Source organism: Mustela lutreola, chromosome 6 (genome assembly GCF_030435805.1).
Source record: "Mustela lutreola isolate mMusLut2 chromosome 6, mMusLut2.pri, whole genome shotgun sequence".
Taxonomy (NCBI): domain Eukaryota; kingdom Metazoa; phylum Chordata; class Mammalia; order Carnivora; family Mustelidae; genus Mustela; species Mustela lutreola.
The window spans coordinates 59,550,814-59,571,255 of NC_081295.1; the positions used below are offsets into that span (position 1 = coordinate 59,550,814).

At 40.8% G+C, this 20,442-nt stretch overlaps 1 protein-coding gene across 8 annotated transcripts in view; it reads right to left on the reverse strand.

Annotated features, from left to right (window-relative positions):
* AIG1 (androgen induced 1) overlaps nt 1-20,442 on the reverse strand; it is a 272,338-nt gene that overhangs the window by 186,880 nt on the left and 65,016 nt on the right. The gene's annotated exons all lie outside the window — the stretch shown is intronic.

A 20,442-nucleotide genomic window follows, 5' to 3' on the forward strand; every position in this document is an offset into this window, starting at 1 on the left:
GCTCTCTTTCTCCCAAGTCAGCCAGACACAAGAAAAAGTGAAACCAATGAAATAGGAAACACCCAGAGTCCATATACCACTCTTTTCAACAAGCTGCTCAGTATTGGGAAAATTAAGCCAGGACAAGGCAAGACTCTGATGTAAGAAATGGGATCCAAAGGTTCTCTGGTTGAGTGAGCAGAATAGAGAAACTGCTGTAGGCGATGCCCTCTAAAAGACACTGAGTGACCCTTGCTGGGAACAGGAGGTCTGAGATGCATGGGAGCACTGGGGAGATGTTCTGATCCCTGCCTGGCTTCAGGTGTCAGAGGTGATGATGCAAAATGTGGCCACAGGCCAGCATGTCATCTCTGCAAGAAGCAGGATGTGGGTATATTATAGTAAGCAAGAAAGGATCTGTGGTAAGCAGCCTGCGTGGCCAGCTCCTGCTCACCCAATGAACCCTAAGCTTCCTGTCACCATACAAAACGGTTGTGATCAAAATGAGTGAAGGAGAGAGAAATGGGTGTAGCACAGAGAGAAGCCATTCTCCAAAGGAGGTTGGGGTAGGTGGGGGAAAAAGACAGAAATTCATGCTGCCCTAGCTCAGTTCCCTAGCCTGTCTCTAGTACTATTGTTTCGCAGATGGCTGGCTCAGAAAGAACCAATTTAAGGAAGAGTAATCATAAGACAATAAATAGCATGGAATGTGTTCATAAATATCATGAGAGAGAGAGAGAGGGAGAGACAGACAGTGGAATATGACCATTTCCCCTCAAAAAAGGACAACTGAACAATACAAACCAGAAAAATGATTAATTAATGATCAAATAATTATCCATGAAAGAAAAGAGGTCAAAGATGAAAATCTGAGATTAAATAAAGACAGAGCAAGATAAGAGTGGAGAGCTTAGGAAATAAGTAAAATATAAAATACAAAACCACATAAAACTGAAAGTCACATTATAAGCATTAAAAGGAAAAACTGCCTTTGGTAAAGACAGTGGGGGTTTAGCTTTCTGTAGTACCGTGGACCAGAAACACTGAAAAAATTTCCTACCATGAAACACTAGGTGCTAAATAAATTACAACAAATATACTTTCAAATATATTGCTGAGCAGACAAGAAAGAACGGGAAATGACTAGGAGTAAAAACAAACAAACAAACAAAACAAAACCCACCCATGTAGACAAAAACACAACAGGAGGAAAGAACAACACTAGCAAACACAGAAACTGGAGCTTCCCCTGGGGCAAATGCCCATACCAGAATCAGAGTGCTCTGTGGACAGTGGCCATGGACATGGATGATCGTGGCCTTGGATCCATGCAAATTGGCGGAGTGGGTACAGGCACCCGTGGGCCTTGTCCCACAGAGGGGTCAGAGCTTCAGTGAAAGGGTAGGCTCAAGGAAGTGCTCACAAGGCTAAAAAACTGGTTTTTACTCATAATTGCTAAGATTTTTTCATCAAAAATGTTTCATTTCACTGAATTTTGTGCTGCATCGAGATCATCATTTTTCCTCCTTTATCTTCGTATCCAATCCAGCTAAGTGTGGTCACTCAGCAAGGTCTGCAAAGACAGAGCTTTTATGCTTGTATCAAATAACTGGGGCAGGTATGCTAGTGCTTCTCCCAGATTCCCGCTCCAGGGTCCATGTGTGCATCCCTTAGATGTTGGGAGCACTGGTCACCAGCCGCTGGGAGCTGCATCCCTCACTGGGAACTCGCTCAGCTACAGGGAACTGTCTTGCCTGAAGTCACGTCCCTTCTCATGGTGGAGTGGGGGCAGTCTAAATCCAATGTCTGACTGATGCCAGGAAACAAACACCCAGGCTTTCTGCATCCATTTCATTTAGGGCAACTCTGAGCGGTCATCCCAGCCCTAGAGGTCTCAGGATGCTGGTTTCAACTGCAGTGTGGGTCATCTCCTACACAACACCATCTTCCTCCCTTCTGAACAGGTGTTTCTCCCAAGAGCCCCCTTCTTTTGCAGGTACCCTGAGCCTGTTCACAGGAAGGCCAATCTAAGACCATGCCATGCACGTGTGAGTGCCAGACAGGCAAATTTAAGCATGAAAACCTTCGTAATACACCACCATAAGGAAATGTAATGTAAAAAAGTAAAAATTCTTTGTAATCACACCCTATAGAAGTAAAAGGATGGGTATACCATTAAAAGGCTTTTTCCTATGCATTTAATGGGCATTCCAGTCACTATTTTAGAAAATTAGACCACACTAATAGCTAGTGTTCTACAATTTTTAAAAAAATATATTTTATTTATTTATTTGACAGACAGAGATCACAAGTAGGCAGAGAGGCAGGCAGAGAGAGAGGGAAGAAGCAGGCTCCCTGCCGAGCAGAGAGCCCGATGCGGGGCTCGATCCCAGGACCCTGAGATCATGACCGGAGCTGAAGGCAGAGGCTTTAATCCACTGAGCCACCCAGGTGCCCCGTGTTCTACAATTTTTTAACTTAAATATGTTTTACAGTGGTATCCCATTTTTCTTAAGCACCTCAAAGTACCACGCTGACTGATTTTGCACCACAATTTACTTAAGCACTCAGGAATAGATATGTATCTTCAGTCCAATTGTTGCAGTTTCCAATAATGCTGCAATGGTGTGTGACATGTATGTTTTTTATGTACTCACGTGAGTACTTCAGAGGAATAAATTAGGTGAAGCTCCTGGATCCAAGGTCACATCGCCTTTTGAGTTGACTTTCACAAAGGCTCCTCTCTCATTCCCTGCTTCCAGTGCCTCCTGCCTTTACCCCAGGTCCAGACCACGCTCTCCCTGTTCCGGACTGTTGCGGTAGCCCCTTGGCTACAGCCACCGGCATCAGTTTCCTTTAAATTCTATCCATGCTTTATCTTGGCCTCGGAGTTACCTTATTAAAAATCTTTAAGAACTTCTCAGTTTAAAACTTCCAATGACTCCCCCTTGTTTGCGGAATAAAATCAAAACTCCCGTTGTGATCTGGTCCCAAATTCTCATTCCAGTCCCCTTCCAGCTTCTTCCAGGAACCCAATCAACTGACTACGTATAGTTTCTCACACTCACCACACTTCCAAGTATCCATGCCTCTGTATTTTTTTGTAACTACAGCTTGAGATTCATTACAGTTTTTTTTTTTTTTTCAAAATCTAAGCTCTATTAAGTGTTACTTTCATGGTGCTCTTGTCCCCACCACCTAGAAATCCCCCACAATTTCTTATCAAAAGTAATTAGTCTTTCTCTGACCCACCTCAGTCCTCTGCTTATAACACCAGCCCATTCAACCAAGTCTTACATGTCCTTTAACCTGCTGGTCCCTTTAAGCTGCTGGAAGGCTCCATCTGTTCTCCAGCCCTTCAGCAGGGCTCCATTTGCCTGGAGTGCCTCCCACCAGCCCCACCGGCTCATCATCACCATATAGAAGGGGTCCGAAAGAGCATAACCTCCAAGAAGCCCCCCCTGAGTTGTCCCTTTTCCTTGCATGAGCTCTAGTAGCAAGTTACGTTTTTCCTTCATGATGCTGAGCATCATCGAGACGGAATCAGTGAGAGTGTCATTACTGGTTTCCCCTCCCAGTGGGATGTGAACTCTGGGAGAGTAAAGACCAGTCAGTTTCTTCTCTGTTGCATCGTCACATCTCCCTCGGCGCTTTATATGTTTATTTCTTAGCTCTTTACTCAGAAATAATCAAAGACGAACTAGAAGCTGAAAAATAACACAGAGAATTCCTGTGCCTCCTTCACCGAGCCTCTTACACAAGACTGATGCATTTTCAAACCAGAAAACTCACGATGGCATAACACTATAACTAAACAACACATAGACCTATTCTGATTTCACCAGTTTTTACAGGCACTCGTTTTCTGAGGGGTCACATTATACTACGAAATTTTGCCACATGTACACATTTGTGTAACCTTTACCATAACCAGGATTCTGAAGAGTTCCATCACCACCGAGAAAGCTCCTAATGTTACCTCATTAGGGTCATGCCCTTCCCCAGTCTTAGCCCCTGCCAGCTAGGGATGTGCTATCCATCACTGTATGTCAACATTCTGAGAATAGTATATAAATGTAATCTTTTCCAGTGCTTTATGAAGGCAGGTTTATACCTATTTATTCTCTACTTTACATAGAACAGGAGCTTCATAGGCAAAATATTATTTAAGAGTTACAACTACTTTGAGGTAGCTACTATTATTCTTTTGGTTTTATAGATGAAGAAATAACTTTCCCAGGGTCAAAAAGTGGCCAGGCGATAATGTGAGGCCAGACAATGAGACCCCAGAGCCAATGCTTTTAACCTCTCTTAATACTTCTTATACATAATAGTACATACTTTTGAAGCAATTGATAATTGAGTGAGTGAATGGTTAAATACCAAAGACTATTTCATTTCTAAGTCCTCTAAGAAGGCCTGCATGTAACAGGAATTCAATGAATGTCTGGTGAGTAAAATGTTTGGTTAATCTTTCTAGAAACCCCAGAAGAAAAAGAAACATGGTGACACATGGAGAAAAATCACCAGGCTGTTCGTTTGGATCAAACATGGCATCCAAGGCCATAAGACAAGAGCACAGAATGCAGACCCAGTCAGGAGACTCATTCTTGTCTTTGCTAGGAATCAATGCATCAGTGGTATCTCAAGCATCTCAGTAAGGACTATGTGACCAGGTTCATCCTCCCTCCGGCAAATTCATATTCACTGGATAGAGAAATAGAATATCTAGATGTAGAAATAGAATAGAAATAGAATATTAACTGATATTTGGGTCTTGTCTTGCACCTTGGAGTCATGCTCCCTTCCTTACTCAAGTTTTACCAAATAAGCTCCTGTCTGATTCTCATGTCATCTTTGGGATGCAAGTCTTTCCCCAGAACACCAGCTTATGTATGGGCTTAGGTGCTTAAGACCAAGTCCTGAGGCACTTGGCCCAGGTCAGGCTAGGTATCATCCCTGTAACTACGGGCTGAACCCACCAGTCAGGCCACATTCCTCTGGCTCTGGCTCTTTTCAGTGTCTCAGGTATCTCCGCTTGGCCTGTTTCAACACTGACTGAAACGTAGAAATGATAGCTTTTATGGTCACCTTTAGTTCCCACCAAGTGGATCCGAAGTTGCCTGGGGGTGGCTTCTAGTGGAAGCAGCCTTCTCTTGAAGGTTTATTACATGGTCCTGAGAGAGTCCTGCAGGCTGTGGGCCTGGTTGGTAAGGTGGTATGCCCTGTGAGGAGGTAGGGTGTGGAGAAGATGAGCCCTTGAGGGCGGAAACCCTGTCTGTTCCCCTTCCTGGTTATCCATCAAGCTCCAGAAAGAAATGGGGGGAAAAGAAATATGAAGGTCTGACTGATATAATAAGTGTGAATCAGGAGTAGTTGCCACTCATTGGAAAACTATAAAGATTACAGCCAGCTGACCAGACTGAATAAAAAGGATGATCAAGTACTCCAGAAAAGTGCCCAGTAATACGGCTAGAGCTAATAAACACAACGGGAACAGTTAATGTTCTTTAATTCCACGATGGTATAGGTTAACCCTGATCATCTGGCACAAACAGTTCTTGAAAAGGGACTTCAAGGGAAGATAACTTCTGTTATGGAGACACTGATACAAAGAAGATTCAGTAGGAGCCCTAGATAAACCCATTCTCTAGGTAAGATGTGGTAAAAAGGGAATCAGAACTTACTTATATATCCAGCTATATGATGGAATAAATGTTCCAAACCTACTCTCCCAATGAAAACTACCATAAAAAAAAATGAAAGGAAAGATAAAAAGTTTCATTAAATATTTAGGTAATCATGTATCAGTTTCTCTTTCATTCCTCCAGTGCTTCTTTTGGTAAAAACAAGAAGAAAGGTATGCATTCACTCATATAAATGCCAAATGTTCATATCTGTGTGCCTCCCCTTCTTAAATAGACATGTCATACTATATAACCTTGATTTTGTTGTTTCATAACATATCCAGGAAACATGAAGCATCTTTTGAAAGAAACTGCAATGTGACAAAAAGTGAAACTGTTGGTATCAAAGTAAAGTGGGGAGAATCCAGGAGATCAGCCAGCACCAGAGGCCAGCTTTCCTCCGGAAGTATCTGTCAAACCACAGGGACCCTAAACTTATCTTTGGAGGCTCTGTGGAATTCAAGAGATACAAGATAAATGCTGCCCTGGGTGGGCAGTCCCACTGAGGCCTCCACCTAAAGCTAGTACCCCAGAAAGTTACACTTTCCAAGAAAGGGTATTCCTTAACCTGACAGAGAAGTGGACACTAAGGAAACCATGGCTGTTGGAACCTGAGCTCTGTACTGAGAAGACAGAGAAAGAAAAACTACCCTGAAAATTCAGAACCATAAGATAGCCATCAGAACCTTAAGATAGCAATTATGTGGGTTTGTGGCCCAATATGAGCTTTCAGGAAGATGCAGTGATCTCAAATGTGTGTTCTTTTAATGCTCGAGTTAAGAATATAAAAATCTGCCACAATTTAAACTAAAAAGCAATTACGAAAATTTCAGAATATTGGTATCTTACTGATCATAGCCTCTGGCCAAAGGGCATTTGGGTTTGAAATCAATACTAGAAACATAAAAATCCCTGTATGTTTGGCAATCTAAAAACATGCTTTAAAAACTAGAGATCAAACACAAAATCATAATGGTCTCTGGAAAATATTTAGAAATAAAGAGCAATAAAAATGGTAGATAACAATTTTTGTGGGATGTAGTTAAAGTGTTAAATGAGGGAATTTTGCAGCCTCCTACAACTTACAGTAGAAAGAGAGGTGTAAAAATTGAGTGAGGTGTACATCTTCAGACGACAGCAAAGAACAGCCAAATGATTAATGAAATTGAAAACAAGCATACAGGTGCTTGTATGCTGTAGGTACAGGAAATAAATCTGTAGGTACAGGAAAAAAAATCTGATAAAACGGGGTCATAACTATGGCACCCCAGACCACGCTCAGATTACAGGGGCAGAGGTGATGGACATGCCTTGGCGCACTTGTATTTCATTGCAGCTTACTGTTTAGGAAGGTTTTGTCCTGGAGAATCTTTTATACACGTGGAGCAGGAGAAGGAATGTATAAGAATGTTCAAAGCAGGGTGCCTGGGTGGCTCAGTGGGTTAAGCCGCTGCCTACGGCTCAGTTCATGATCTCAGGGTCATGGGATCGAGTCCCACATCGGGCTCTCTGCTCAGCAGGGAGCCTGCTTCCTCCTCTCTCTCTCTCTGCCTGCCTCTCTGCCTACTTGTGATCTCTATCTGTCAAATAAAAAAAAAAAAAATGTTCAAAGCAGTATTGCCCAGAACTGCCAAAAACTTTGAAAAAGGCCTAATATTCATAAATATTAATGTAGATAGATTTCTCTGATGAAAATGCTAAATACAGGTCAGACCTTTCAAGAAATCAGAATTTTTTCCTCTTTTGTGCAATTTTCAACCTACTAATTCAATCAATCAGTTGCTTATTTGCACTGGAAAATAGAAGATGTATCCACCACCCCTCAGATTTCTAGGTGAACTAAGTTGGAAATGGTGAGTGAGGAAGTTGTAGCAGAGCAGACCCATTTCTAACTTAGGACATAAATCCCACCAGTGGTATATTATTTTCCCTTGAAGCCTTCTACCAGTATTTGAACCTTTCCTTCCACCTTCTACTGCCTTCCTGAACCATAAGAACTTCTGGGATTTTGGATGGTATGATCATACATACCCTTGGAATTTCAAGAACTTAGACACTCTAACCTTTTGAATGAGTGTCTGCAATGGAGCAGTGTGAATACTTTGCTGAAAGATGCTCTCGTCTCTCAGGACATTCTCTGTGATGTGAGACCACTTTTGAGGCAAATGGAAGAAAACTGACACTCTTTACTTGTCATCCTGCTGGATACTGTTCTAGCTACTCTGTGACTTTCGTTGTCCTTCACAATAACCCAAGTGAGTTAGGTTTCGTTGAGCCCACCCATCACATTAGAAAACCAGGATTGAGGGAGCCTATGAAATTTGTATTAGGAAATGGTGGATCCAGAATTAAAACCTACATCTTCCTCCAAGGCTCACGTTCTTTTAACTACATCTGGTCTCCTAATGCCTCACACAGGTGAGATCGCCCCATAACGTAGGTCATTTTTGCATTCTAATAACTAACCCTCCTTTTATGAGTTCAAAGTTTAAAAATGATCCATTTTAAATTCAATTCCATTTGAACACAAATTGAGCAGGGCTTCTTTCACTCTCTGTCGAGTGACAACAAATAAAATAATTAAACATATCCCTAAACCTCACACAAGACTATTTTTATTATGTTGGAGAACCACTGCCAATCAAATAGTATTGATAGAAATTTCTTTTTCAAAAAATGATTTAGACCTTTTGTCACATAAAATCACTAAATAATCAAATTCATGCTCTCTGTCTTTCTTTCCCTTTCTCTTTTTAATAAAAGGGGACTGTAGTCTATTATTAGATAGGATTGCATTAAAATGAATATCTACAAGCACAGCTAACTACAACTTGAATTTAAAGTTACCACCTGAGAATAAAGTTAAGAAAGATCTAATTTAATCTAATCTAATAAAAGTTAATTAAGTAATTAGAACATCCTTTTGTAGAAGCATCCTGTTAGGTAGCTATGGATCAATGACTGCCTATATTCAGTGTCTTGGGTATAATATCATAATGGCCTGACCAGAACACTATTATAACAGTGGACTTTGAAGCCTGATTAAATGAATTACGGGCTTCCCAAGAAGGATCTGTTAACAGGGAAAAGTATCATTACCAAGGACAGGCTTATGGATAGAACAGGGCAAGAATGGGTCTCCTGCTTTGCATAGAAAAGAGTGCCTCTGGCCCCCCAAGGTTGCTTCTGATCTACTTGGTAAGTCAGTCCCTATGGAGCAAAAGGATGCATCAGACTAGTAATCTGACCACCTGGATACTCTCTGTCTTCTTCAAATTGTTCTGTTCTAGAGAGAGTTTATGCAGATTCTAGTCTACCTGACAGCTTTTTTTTTTTTTTAATCATTACAAATTATTCAATTATCCTTCTGAGTTAAACTTTAGTCTGTTATCATTTAGTTTGCATTAGTTCATTGGCTGAGAGAAGGATCCCCTTAGAAAAGATTGATAAAATTGAGTGTCTGGGTCTTTGGTCCTGGACTACAGTGACATTTAAATACTGTCCCAGCACACTGGGATACCCACAAATGGTCACATAGCTCTCTCTGAATTGCTGTGGAGACAGGAGAGAAAAAGCACTAAAGTTTTCCTTAGTTTAGGTTATAGGCATAAACAAACTAGGAAAATACATAGAACTTTCTGTGCATAGTTTGCAGTGGGGAAAGAACTTTTGGAAAGGTTGGTGTGTTTGTTTTTGAACATCGTATCAACTGCATATCAATCTTATTTCTTCTTCTAGGAATAATTACCCTTTAAACTTAGAGCATAAACATCTGCAAATGACAATACATTTGCAAATGAGAATATACGTGAGATTTACTTACTATGAAAGAAATAAATGCTCATTACGGAAATTTGGGTGGACTTTGTTTTTGCCCTTTAAATTGTTCTGTGATGATCTCTGCTGTATAAACAAAGGTGGAAGACGTAACAAACAAATGGTCATCTCTGGAACCAAACTGGCCCAGAGAAGCATCTATGCAGCCCAAGCATCAGCATTCTGTCTGCCCAACAGCATTTCAGGAGTTGTGTTCTGGTATTTGAGCTACTTGAATTCTTTGCCATCTGCTTAGGCTCCTCTAGAATTGCTGATCAATTATGGATTTTTTTTTTTTTTTTTGGTTGAAGAATACCTCTTGTCAATTAAAAGCCAGGGTTAGACTAAACTAATTACTTTGAAGATCAGCAGTTCAGGAATGTGCCAAGATTGGAGAGAAAATCTCCTTCCTGTGGATGATTCTTTTGCCTGAGAATTCGCTTTCTCTTTCTCCTTCCTTCCTACTCTTTTTACTTGAGGCCCTTAAAGCATCAAGCAGGCATCAAGCATGACTGACCAGGTTCAATATGGCAGGCATTATTCTCCAGGAAGGACCAGACAGGACAAGAATTGACTGCTGCCGCCTATTGTGGCAACAGCTTGTCTACCCTCTCTCAGGGTGCAGGTCCCGGTGCTGGGCTCACAGCCTTGAGGATGAGTGAGCTTCGTCTTGCCTACTGCTTCTTGTTTTTATAAGATCCCTTTTGAGAGTAAGTGAAATTGTGTGAGGGTGTTTAACACAGTGACTGGCACATAGCATTCAGTAAACTTGCCAGAAGGTCTATTGGAGATGTGTTCCCATTTTCCTGGTTTGCCTGGCATTGCAAGATAAAATGCACAAGAAAGTTCTTCTGTGTATCCTGCAACATAGCAGAGAAGACACTCATCCAAATAGACAAGATTATTTACAGGCAGCCGGGGCTGAACGAGGCTGAGGCCCAGGAGAGTAGTTCAATTTGATGAACTGATCTGATTTAGACCACCTCAAATCCTTGGTGAAAATAGGTGGAGGTATAAATTATAAATTTAAAAAGAAAAGCAGATTTAACTGAAAAGCTTCTCCTGATAAAGCAGAACAAAATTGCTTTCAGGAATTCCTAGTAAAATTTTTTCTGGGGTAGGCACAGTTCATTTGTTAGGATACCCATAAGGAATGTACTGGATCATTTCTTGCCGAAAATATTCTTTTGCAATCCTGTAGCCACGAACTGTGCCTTCTTGAAACCCCAGAGGTGAGCTGCAGATGATACTGGATACAATTAGTAACCATTTTTAATAATGATGCTAATTCTATTGATAAAACCTGATTTTCAGATATTAAAAACAAGCACATTGGGTAAATGGGTGAGCTTAAATCTATACTCAATGGTTGAAACAAGAAGACAAAACAGGATGATTTTTTGTTTGTTTGTTTTGTTTTGTTTTTGCCAAAACTTATACTTTGCAAACTGGCCTCTAAAACTGTATAAAACCATTGGCCCCATAGTGTGAAATAATGCATCAAATGGAAACAGTAATAAGCACAAATGAACAGCTTTTGTTAAATAGCCTCAGGGAAACGGATAAACAGCGGCTTTTAATCCAGATTCTGCATAACTCCCTTTCTTACTCTGATGTATTCTCCTAAATTAGAAACTGTGGTCAGCTCAGAACTTCTGTATGTAGCTAAAAATACCCATCAGGCGAATGATGAAAAGCAAAGTTAGGTCTGGTTTGTCAAGAAGCAGAGTACCTGCTAACAGCAAGCTCCCCAGTGGTCTGGGTCTGGGTGAGGTCCTGGCTGCACCAGGGGCCGCAGACTTGCACCCTGTAAAGTGGGAACCCCATCTGTACAACTGTACCATAGAAGCATCTTCTGTGAAGTGAGAATGACGGAAATTCCTACCGTTTGAGGCTATGAGGGTTGAATACGCAGTTAAAGTAAAGCCCTTAGCACCGTATCTATCCCCCAGTAGCAGGGAGCAGAAGTTAGTGCTCATTTTTAGATTTTTTTTCAGCCCCTTGAGTTGTTTGTGAGTTTTGCCTCTGTGGGAAGGGAGAGGGTGAGAAGTCTCAGAACGTGCAAATGGAACCGCTCTTCCACCGGCTGGAAACAAAAAAGAAAGGCGACTGCAAATGCCTCTGGGTGTGTGATGTCTTCCTGAAAATTCTAAGGCAATTGCAGCAGGAGGGAGGAACAGGTAGCACTTCTGAATATTCAGACAAAAATGTCACTCTAGGGGCTGTTTCTCTTTGTTGACTCAAGGCTAATTTTGACAGCATCCCCTGGGTATATGCGTGCTTGTATTATTTTCTGGGCACGGGAGGGCTGAGGCTTCTTCCTGCTTCATTATTTGTGCTTGTAGGAAAGTCGTCATTCTAATTTTGTAGTGGAGTTTTAAGGTGAGGAAAGGGGAGGGTCCCTCCTTAAGGTTAAGTCATGAGGGAATCCAAAAGGGGAGGGAAAACTTATCTCCGTTCACACTGTCCAACGTGGGCACACCTCCACTTATGCTCAGAATTTTCTTGTTTCCCATTCTTCCCCAGTCTCCCCTTGGCGAACAATGAACAACATGGTAGAGCACCCACAAGCAAACTGGGACAGAAGGGCTCCTTCTGGTTCCTTCTGAGACACGCTCCCTTCATTTTCTCCCCATCCACCAAACCTTAGCAGCACAGCCCAACACCCAGTGTGTTTGCTCCTTTGTGCAGATGGAGCACAGATGTAACCTACGGGATAAATGGGCGTTCTGGAGAGGGAAACCTCTTGGCAGGTACCCTTCAGAGGAGTTTAGGAGACCATGAGTGGGACTCCAGGGCTCCCTGTGAGCTGTGGCTCCACGCATGCTCTCCCCTCATTGTCCCCCAGTTCCTCATCTTCTCACCTTCCCACCTGTCCCCTGACATGTCCCCCAAAGTTAGAATTATGCCTCAACTTCCATTTCTAAGAGAGCTAAAGGAAGACATGATGAAGGAAAGTCCTATGTAGAACCTGCTATTCGCAGTAAGATAAGCAAATCATTAGCACGGTCATCCCACAGGCACCACTAAAAGTGAATAAACTTTGCGTACGTGGAAAGTCCACTGGCTCCTTCCTTGGGGGGAAATATTCCTTGTACTATCAGCTGAGGTGATACAGCACATTCTGATCCAGCTAAAACAGGTAAGAGTCACCTGAAGACGCCCATAGGGACTATAGTGATTTCAGGGCACCCACACAGCAAATCACTGTTTCTTCTTCTACAGAGAAGGAGATAAGGTTGGGGTAGAGTGATGAGGGCAAAAGGTGAAAGCAGGAGAGAGAGAGATTGAGAAGGAGGAAGAAAGATAAGCAGAGAAGGAAGAAGAAAAATACTGTGTTCCTTTTTTCTTTTCCTTTTTAATCAACAGTTAATATTGCATCTTGTTCTTGGTTTCCCAAACAAGGGCATACAAAGATCCTGACTGGGATTGGGAGGGGGGTGTGGTCTTATTTTTGAGAACAAGAATCGTGTGTCTATTTTATAATATGCGTCACATTATTAATGTTACTGAAGGTCAAGTCTACCATTTCTCAATCACGTATTTCAAATATATATCATACTTATGGGTATAAATATGGAAAAAAGATGTCTACATTTCTTGAGACACTTTTGTGGCTCTTTGGCCCAGAGAGAGTGGGAATTCTGTGAAATGACACTCAGTGCATGACTGGTCTCTACTACGTCTAGGGGGCTAGTCAAGAAAGACTCTACTCCTCCAACCTGGTTGTCCACCTGTCTGAGTTGCTGGTCTGTGGCAGGGCCAGCTCTCACAAATTTCCTCAGGAGTTTCAGAAGCTGAACAGAAACCATTTAGTCACTTGTATAACATATGGGACTTTCTTTGAGAAGAACTTCAAATACCAGATTTTTGATAGCTGTTTATAAGAACACGAATTAAAATGTACCAAAAAAAAAAAATGGTGCTGGCAGAAAATAAATGGAAAAAAATATGCCTTCCTTGGCTCAGATAGGAAATGTCCATGATAAGTCTCATTAGTTTTACTCTCTTTTTTGTAAAACAACAGATAAACAAAAAATTACTTAAAATCCCATTTGTTTTTACTCAGTTTACATTTAATAGTTATTCTCAATATTTGTTACTTATCATAGTTCTTAAAACTCCTGATTTTATTTGGGCAGCAATGTGCCCAATCCCTAAGGATAAATCATAATTCATTGAAGCCCTTACAGTAAGCTCATTTCCTTCTCCCACTTGCTTTCCCAGCCTCCCTTGCAGCTGGTTCTAGCCATGTGACTCTTCTAACAAATGAAACCTATGGAGAAGTCTGTTGACAGGGCTTAGAGGAAATATTCATGATCCTGATGAAGAGACAAACACATGGGGAGAGCCCCCTAAAGAACTTCTTCCTCTTCCTGCCCTGAACATGGTTGCAGTGGAGGTGATGTTTGGGACTTTTATCAACCCTCTTGAGGCTGTAGGTGCAAGTGCAAGGCAAAAAGCCAACACTTGGGAGAAAAGAAAGTGGATAATACAAAATGCCTAAGTCTCAAATGATAACACCAAGCAATACCATTCTGAAACTACCTGCTTACAGGCTTCTTGCTTTGTGAGATATTAAATATCTTTATTGCTTAAGCCACAGTTGAATGGATATTCACTCAATAAATACTGAATTATTTAGGTCTTGCTCCTGAGGCTTGGGTTACAGCAGTAGATCAAACATGCAACCTCTCTGGCCTCACAGGGTGCAAAGTCAGAGGAGACATCTGTTACAGAAATAAAAGAATAAACATAGAACGTGCCAGGTAGTGGTAATCATTATGGATTACATAATGCAAGTTAAGGAGATTGAGAATAATGGATAGCTAATTTATATTGATTATTCATGGAAGCTTTTCTGCGAGGTGATCATTTGAAGAGAGACTTGAATGAATTAAAACAGTGAACCAGGTGGATACCTATGGGGGTTCTGTTACTTGCAGCTGAAAGCATCATTAACTTAAACATTCAATAAGTTTGTGGTCATTTGTCAAAACAGAGCTCCAACATCATCATTTCTGGGAAGTCTTCCAAGACCTCCCACTCACTAAAATCAATCCCTTCCTCTTCTAGGATAATTCTTCACCTTAGACCCCTGCACTGTTATCTACACCATGCCTCTTCACTGTCGTTGTTCATAGAGCTTATAAAAAGTCACTTTCTCTAGACATTGAGACTCTTGAAGGACAAGATCAATTCTTAGTCACTGGTATCTTGGCTTCTAGCACTCAGTACTACTTACCTAGTAATCTCCTTGTATATACAAATAATTATTGACTTGACTAGAGTTTCTGTCCTTTGAATGTTCTGGATATAAATGTGTGCTTTCCACTGGAGTGTGATTAAAAGTGAGCACCTATAGAAAATGTTATTAAACTGTGATTATTTTTTGTGTTGAAGAAATTTATTTTGCAAGCATCAAGCAAGCTGCCTGCTCCATGAAGCTGTACAAATTACATAGATCACGTAGGCAGAAAATCTTTGGTTTCCATCTAGGAGACAAATATATGTAAGATTGTCGAGAAGCAACCTGGTTCCCTATCAGGTACTTCTGTCTAATCACATTATGTCCTTGGTCTTTGGAAAAGGCTATCCAAAAAATGATGTAAGACCACTCACCTACGTTAGGTAATTACAGTCTCCCAAGTATTTCTCCTGGTAGGGGAGGAAAAAGTTCATTTCATTTACTGATCTTGAAGGAATACCCATCTGTGAACCCTCCCTCATAGGCAATCCAACTCACACTCACTTCGGTGCAGGAAGAAAGCATACGATTGGTTTAACCCAAAATGAACTGGGTTTTACCATAAAATATGACCTAACACATATTACATTTTTAGCTTCAAAGGTGAAGAGAAAGGAAAAGGGCATTTGAAGAAACTTAAAACATCAATGAAGGTTTAAAAAAAAAAAACAGAAAAGAGTTTGGTTTCAGGTACCTGTGTGAAAATTTAATAAAGAGAGGATCAGTGGATATGAAGTGCATTTTTATGTTAAATCCAGAGTTTGTAGGATAAAGTAAATAATGTGCTTTTCTAAAAGTTTTCCCTTAGTATCAAAACAGAAGGAAAGGCATTTGCTTCATATACTCTCAAACAGAATAAAATTCCCTTCCTTTATGTGTTACATTAACAAATATTTATATTAGTAATTAATATAAATTAATGTTTGCTTTCCATTTAAGCCAATCTCTTACTTAAAAATTAGAAAGGAAAATAATTTTTTTTAGATTGTACGGATATGATCTAAATTCGTACACTTCACAACATTTTTGTGAATAACAGCTTAGAGTTAGCAGGTATGTCAATAAATGAAGCCTTACGAATCACTTTTTGAAAATACTTGCTAGATACTTTTTCTTTAAGTTTGCATTTGAGATTTCAAATTACATTTTCCATATATCTTAAGAAATAGGTATCATACAGCCTCTAGCACAAGCAAAAACAAATTTTCGAGGTACCTAGACTAGGTTGATACATATCAAATCTTTACCACATCTTCACAAAAACACACTTATAACACCGGAGACAGTTACTGAATGAATAGCTTTCAAACTAAACTCAGATAAAAAGCCCAAATTCCAGAAAACCCTATCTTGGCGCATCCTGGTTTGCTCGGGATACCCTGGATGCCCACCCCTGGTTAGAACATCTATCAGGTCCTAAAATCTCCAGGTCCTTCTCGGATCCTCTCCTCCTCTCCACAGAGAGGGACATCGACATCCTCATCCTCAGCCATCAGCAACATTAGTTAAGCAACAGCCCAGCTTTCGGTCTCGAGCAACCCAAGCGACACCAGGGACAAAGATGTATGGGGGAGGTGGGGAGATCCGATGACATGTCTCCTGCAAGCTGAGAAGCTGCAAATGAATGGATACATACACTTGAATGAATGGAGAAAGTATGAGAGCTCTAGGTCATTAAAGGGGCTGCTTTGGAGAGTAGTTGGAAACACATTTAGAATATCTGAAAGAAGCACTTTCATACCCATCAGTTTTTTTTTTGTTGTTGTTGTTGTTGTTTTTTGCCACTCTTCCTCTTTTTCTTTACCTTTTTGTTTGTTTGCTTGCTTCGTTGCAAGTCTTAGCTGATTCTCTTAGCTAGAAGGGTATCTGCTAACACAAAAGTCAACAAACTCACAGGAGACAAAAGACATTCTTGGTTTGATTGCTCCTAACAAACTTCAGTCCTTCCAGACCACATAATGTCATAGAGTTATTTGTAATGCTTCTTTAAAAGGGTGACAGGGTTCAGAAATAAACTGCACATGGTACAAAGAGCCTCCCATGGGTTATCCCTGCAAAATGCGTTGCAAGGCTTTGGGAGTGGTGGTGGTTTCCGGCCATTAGTGTTACTAAATCAAGGCCAGCTTTGCATTTCTGGGCATCTACACAAATCAGGATGATACATGCTATGTTCACTCAAGCAACCCCGCTGATTTCTTCAAGGTTACGCTCAAACAAAACTTTGCGCCAATTATCTTTGATTGGAATGCTTCATTATTTTTATATATCCTAGAGATAGAGTCCATGAAGTAGACACTTTAGGTCTATGGGTCACAAAAATCATATTTAGTGCTTCATGCCCACATAAAGCAATTACTGTCAACTCTCAATTAACCTCGTTATCGGAGGAAGCATTAATGGAGACAATACAAATCCTAGATAACCTACCCATGTCTTTCTTGTTGCCATAGTTGCAGCTAAGATGAGAGAGAGAGAGATAATGGGAGCACCAGGCAAAGCTTGGGGTTCAGAGGTCTCTTTAGGAAAATTTGAGTGGAGGTGCCACTCTGCTCCTTATTATGCCCCTTGTCTCTCTGCCCTGCATCAGGAAACAAAAATAACATGACTTTCCCTGCAAACTTCCAGCTGACCAACAAAAGGTGAGAAGCAGAGGAAGCCAGGAGAAAGTGGGGTGAAGGGGAGGTACCCTGCGAGGCTGGCAATCACCGGCAGTCAGAGCCTGGCGGCCTCTGGGGACCACAGGCAGGTTCTCAGCGGGGGCTGTGCACCTTGGTCTTTAGGAAGCTCCAGCCATGTTCAAGACTCTCGGGCACTGGGCAAGTGCTCGAGTGTTGTGCTCTTTCGGATTTTGACTATCTCAACCAACATAGGAAAAGGTGTTTAATTATAAATGTCATAATTAATCACTTGCACACATGATAAGCATTCTTACGCTATAGATGCCTATGGGATAGGGGCATTTCCATCAAATCAGGTTGCAGGCATGCATGCTCCTGCCATCCTTCAGAAGAAACGTCCCAGGCCAGGAGCCACAGGAACGGTAAGGATGACCCCTCTTCACGTGATTTCAAGTGGTTCTGCTCCAGAAAGGGTTTTGCCATTTTAACTAGGAAGAAAAACTTCAGTGGTAAAACCACACTGAAATTCCAGACACTAGTGAGTAACTAAGGGTCTGGCAGAGACACAAGAGGGGCAGAAGAGCACCTCCGAAGTCACAGCAAAGACGAGAGCACACCAGAAAGGAAAGCTAGGACGTTAACTTGGGGAAAGGAGGCCAAAAAATCATAAAATTATGTTTTAATGAAAAAACCATGTTAAAATGCTTATAAAGAGACACATTTGTGTCCTTTGTAAATATGACTTTGCTATAAAATGAATGGGGACTGGCTGGAAAGAAGCTATTTATCAGTTTTTTGCCTCAGAATGAATTTCTGTGTATTAGCTTGAGAAACTGGGGAAATAGATGCAAAAACTCAAATGACAGTAAGAAACAGTGGAAAACATAGGAAAATTTCTGGAGAATATAGGCCAGAATTCTCCCTAATACCAAGGGGAGACAGAGAGAGAGACAGAGAGAGAGAGAGAGCAATGTAGCAGAGGGACCTCAAAAAGTGCAACCCAGCAATCCCACTACTGGGTATTTACCCCAAAGATACAAATGTAGTGATCCGAAGGGGTACGTGCACCCCAGTGTTTAGAGCAGCAATGTCCATAATAGCCACACTGTGGAAAAGAGCCCAGATGTCTGCCACAGATGAATGGATAAAGATGTGGTTCATATATACATATTACTCAGCCATCAAAAAGGATGACAGCTTACCATCGACATTGATGTGGTTGGAACTGGAGGAGATCACTCTGAGTGAAATAAGTCAATCAGAGATTGATTCATGAGATTATTCGCTCATATGTGGAATATAAGAAGCAGCACAGAGAGTCATAGGGGAAGGGAGGGAAAATTGAACGGGAAGTAATCAGAGAAGGAGACAAACCATGAGAGCGGCTTAACTATAGGAAACAAATTGAAGGTTGCTGGAGGGGAGGCAGGTGGAGGATGGGGTAACTGGGTGATGGACGCTGGGGTGGGCACGTGATGTGATGAGCACTGGGCATTATATGCAAGGTGAGTTATTGAAGTCTATATGAAGTGGAGATGTAATACTTGTTGATATAATGAAACAAGTGATGTAATATTTGTTAACTAACTGAATTTTAAATTAAAAAAAAGTTCAAGAAAAAGAAAAGGCAAGTGTCTGTAAAAGGGAAATGACTCATGATAACAGGGAAGATTACGAAAAATGTAAATATTGACTCTAAAATATCAGTGGATAAGCCAAAAATAAGAGTTAAAGAAATAAGTGAAGTTGTTCATCCGATTGATTCATTATTCTTTAAATTCTTCTGCAAAGCTCATCAGAGTGGGAAGGGGCATACCCCTGGAATGAAATGTGATGTGACTTCTGGGTTAAAAAGGAGGGGTGAAATTAAAGGTATAATTACTTCTCGTCCCTTTTTCAAAACACAGAGAAAAGAACAAAAAATAGTGAAATAGAGTAAAGTATCAAACATGATCAAGCAAACAAAAAGTCCCCCATCCTTTTTACAAACCATGAGGCGCACATGGACCAAATTCAGAAAGGACACTGAAAGCTGATGGGTATCTCGAGTCTCAAGCAGATGCAAAGTTTCTGGACAAAGTGATGTCAAAAATGTCTAAAGGGCACAGGCAATCTGCCTTTGTTGAGAGTGCTAAGAGGCACAGTTTAAGCCCTAGAGACAAAGTTTGATATGGCATAACAGAGGGAGAGGCAGAGCTAAGAGAAAATGTGTTAATACTGTATTCCTATTTACTTTTGTATTGTGCTACTGTATTCCTTCTAGCCAAGGAAGGCTTCCAATGACATGCCTACAGAAATTCCAAGGGAATAAGCCAGTAAAAAGAAACGAAAGACACGCAGGCTTGGATTTTCTAGATAATTCTTTCATGCACAGAGTATAAGCCTTTTATACCTTATGCCCATGGAAGTTTTCTCTTCGATGATTATTCTGATAGAAAGTATTTGAATTTTATATGTCAAGTCCAAAGAAGGAAATACTAAATAGTATGGAAAGCATCTAACTGTCAGATTAAGCAACAGAATTTGAGAGATTTGCTAGATGGTTTCAATATGAGCACCCATTTATTTTTTCAAAGGAAAAAGATGAAGGAATGAGCAGAGGAGTGTGATCAGATTACAAGAATCTCCTTGTGTTGCTTTCAAGAGTTAAGGACTACTTCATCCAAGAAAATACAATTCAGTACACAGGAAAAGCAATTCAGTGATAATCTGGGTACTCACTAATTGGTCTTAGAACAAGCATCTTCTGCCAGTTATAGATCTGGAAGGATTTAAAAAAAAACAACTTTCTGATTCCGCCTAACATGGACCTTGGGCTTGATACACATTCTAGACCAGATCACCGGGGTCTGTTTTTTTCTATACAATGGCTGGCAAGGAAAGATCTGAATTTGAATTAGGTAACATGCGCTTCCTTGTTTTCACAATTTGAGATTTAGAGGAGTTCTCTCCCTCTTTTCCTGGTGATCCATAGGTTAATATTTATAGAATCTCATTGGACTCTGACCCTTTAAAGAAACATGGTTTATGGGCAGATAATGGATGATTAACGGACTTGTGAAGGAAGTCAAACAATGGAGGGACTCTAACAGAA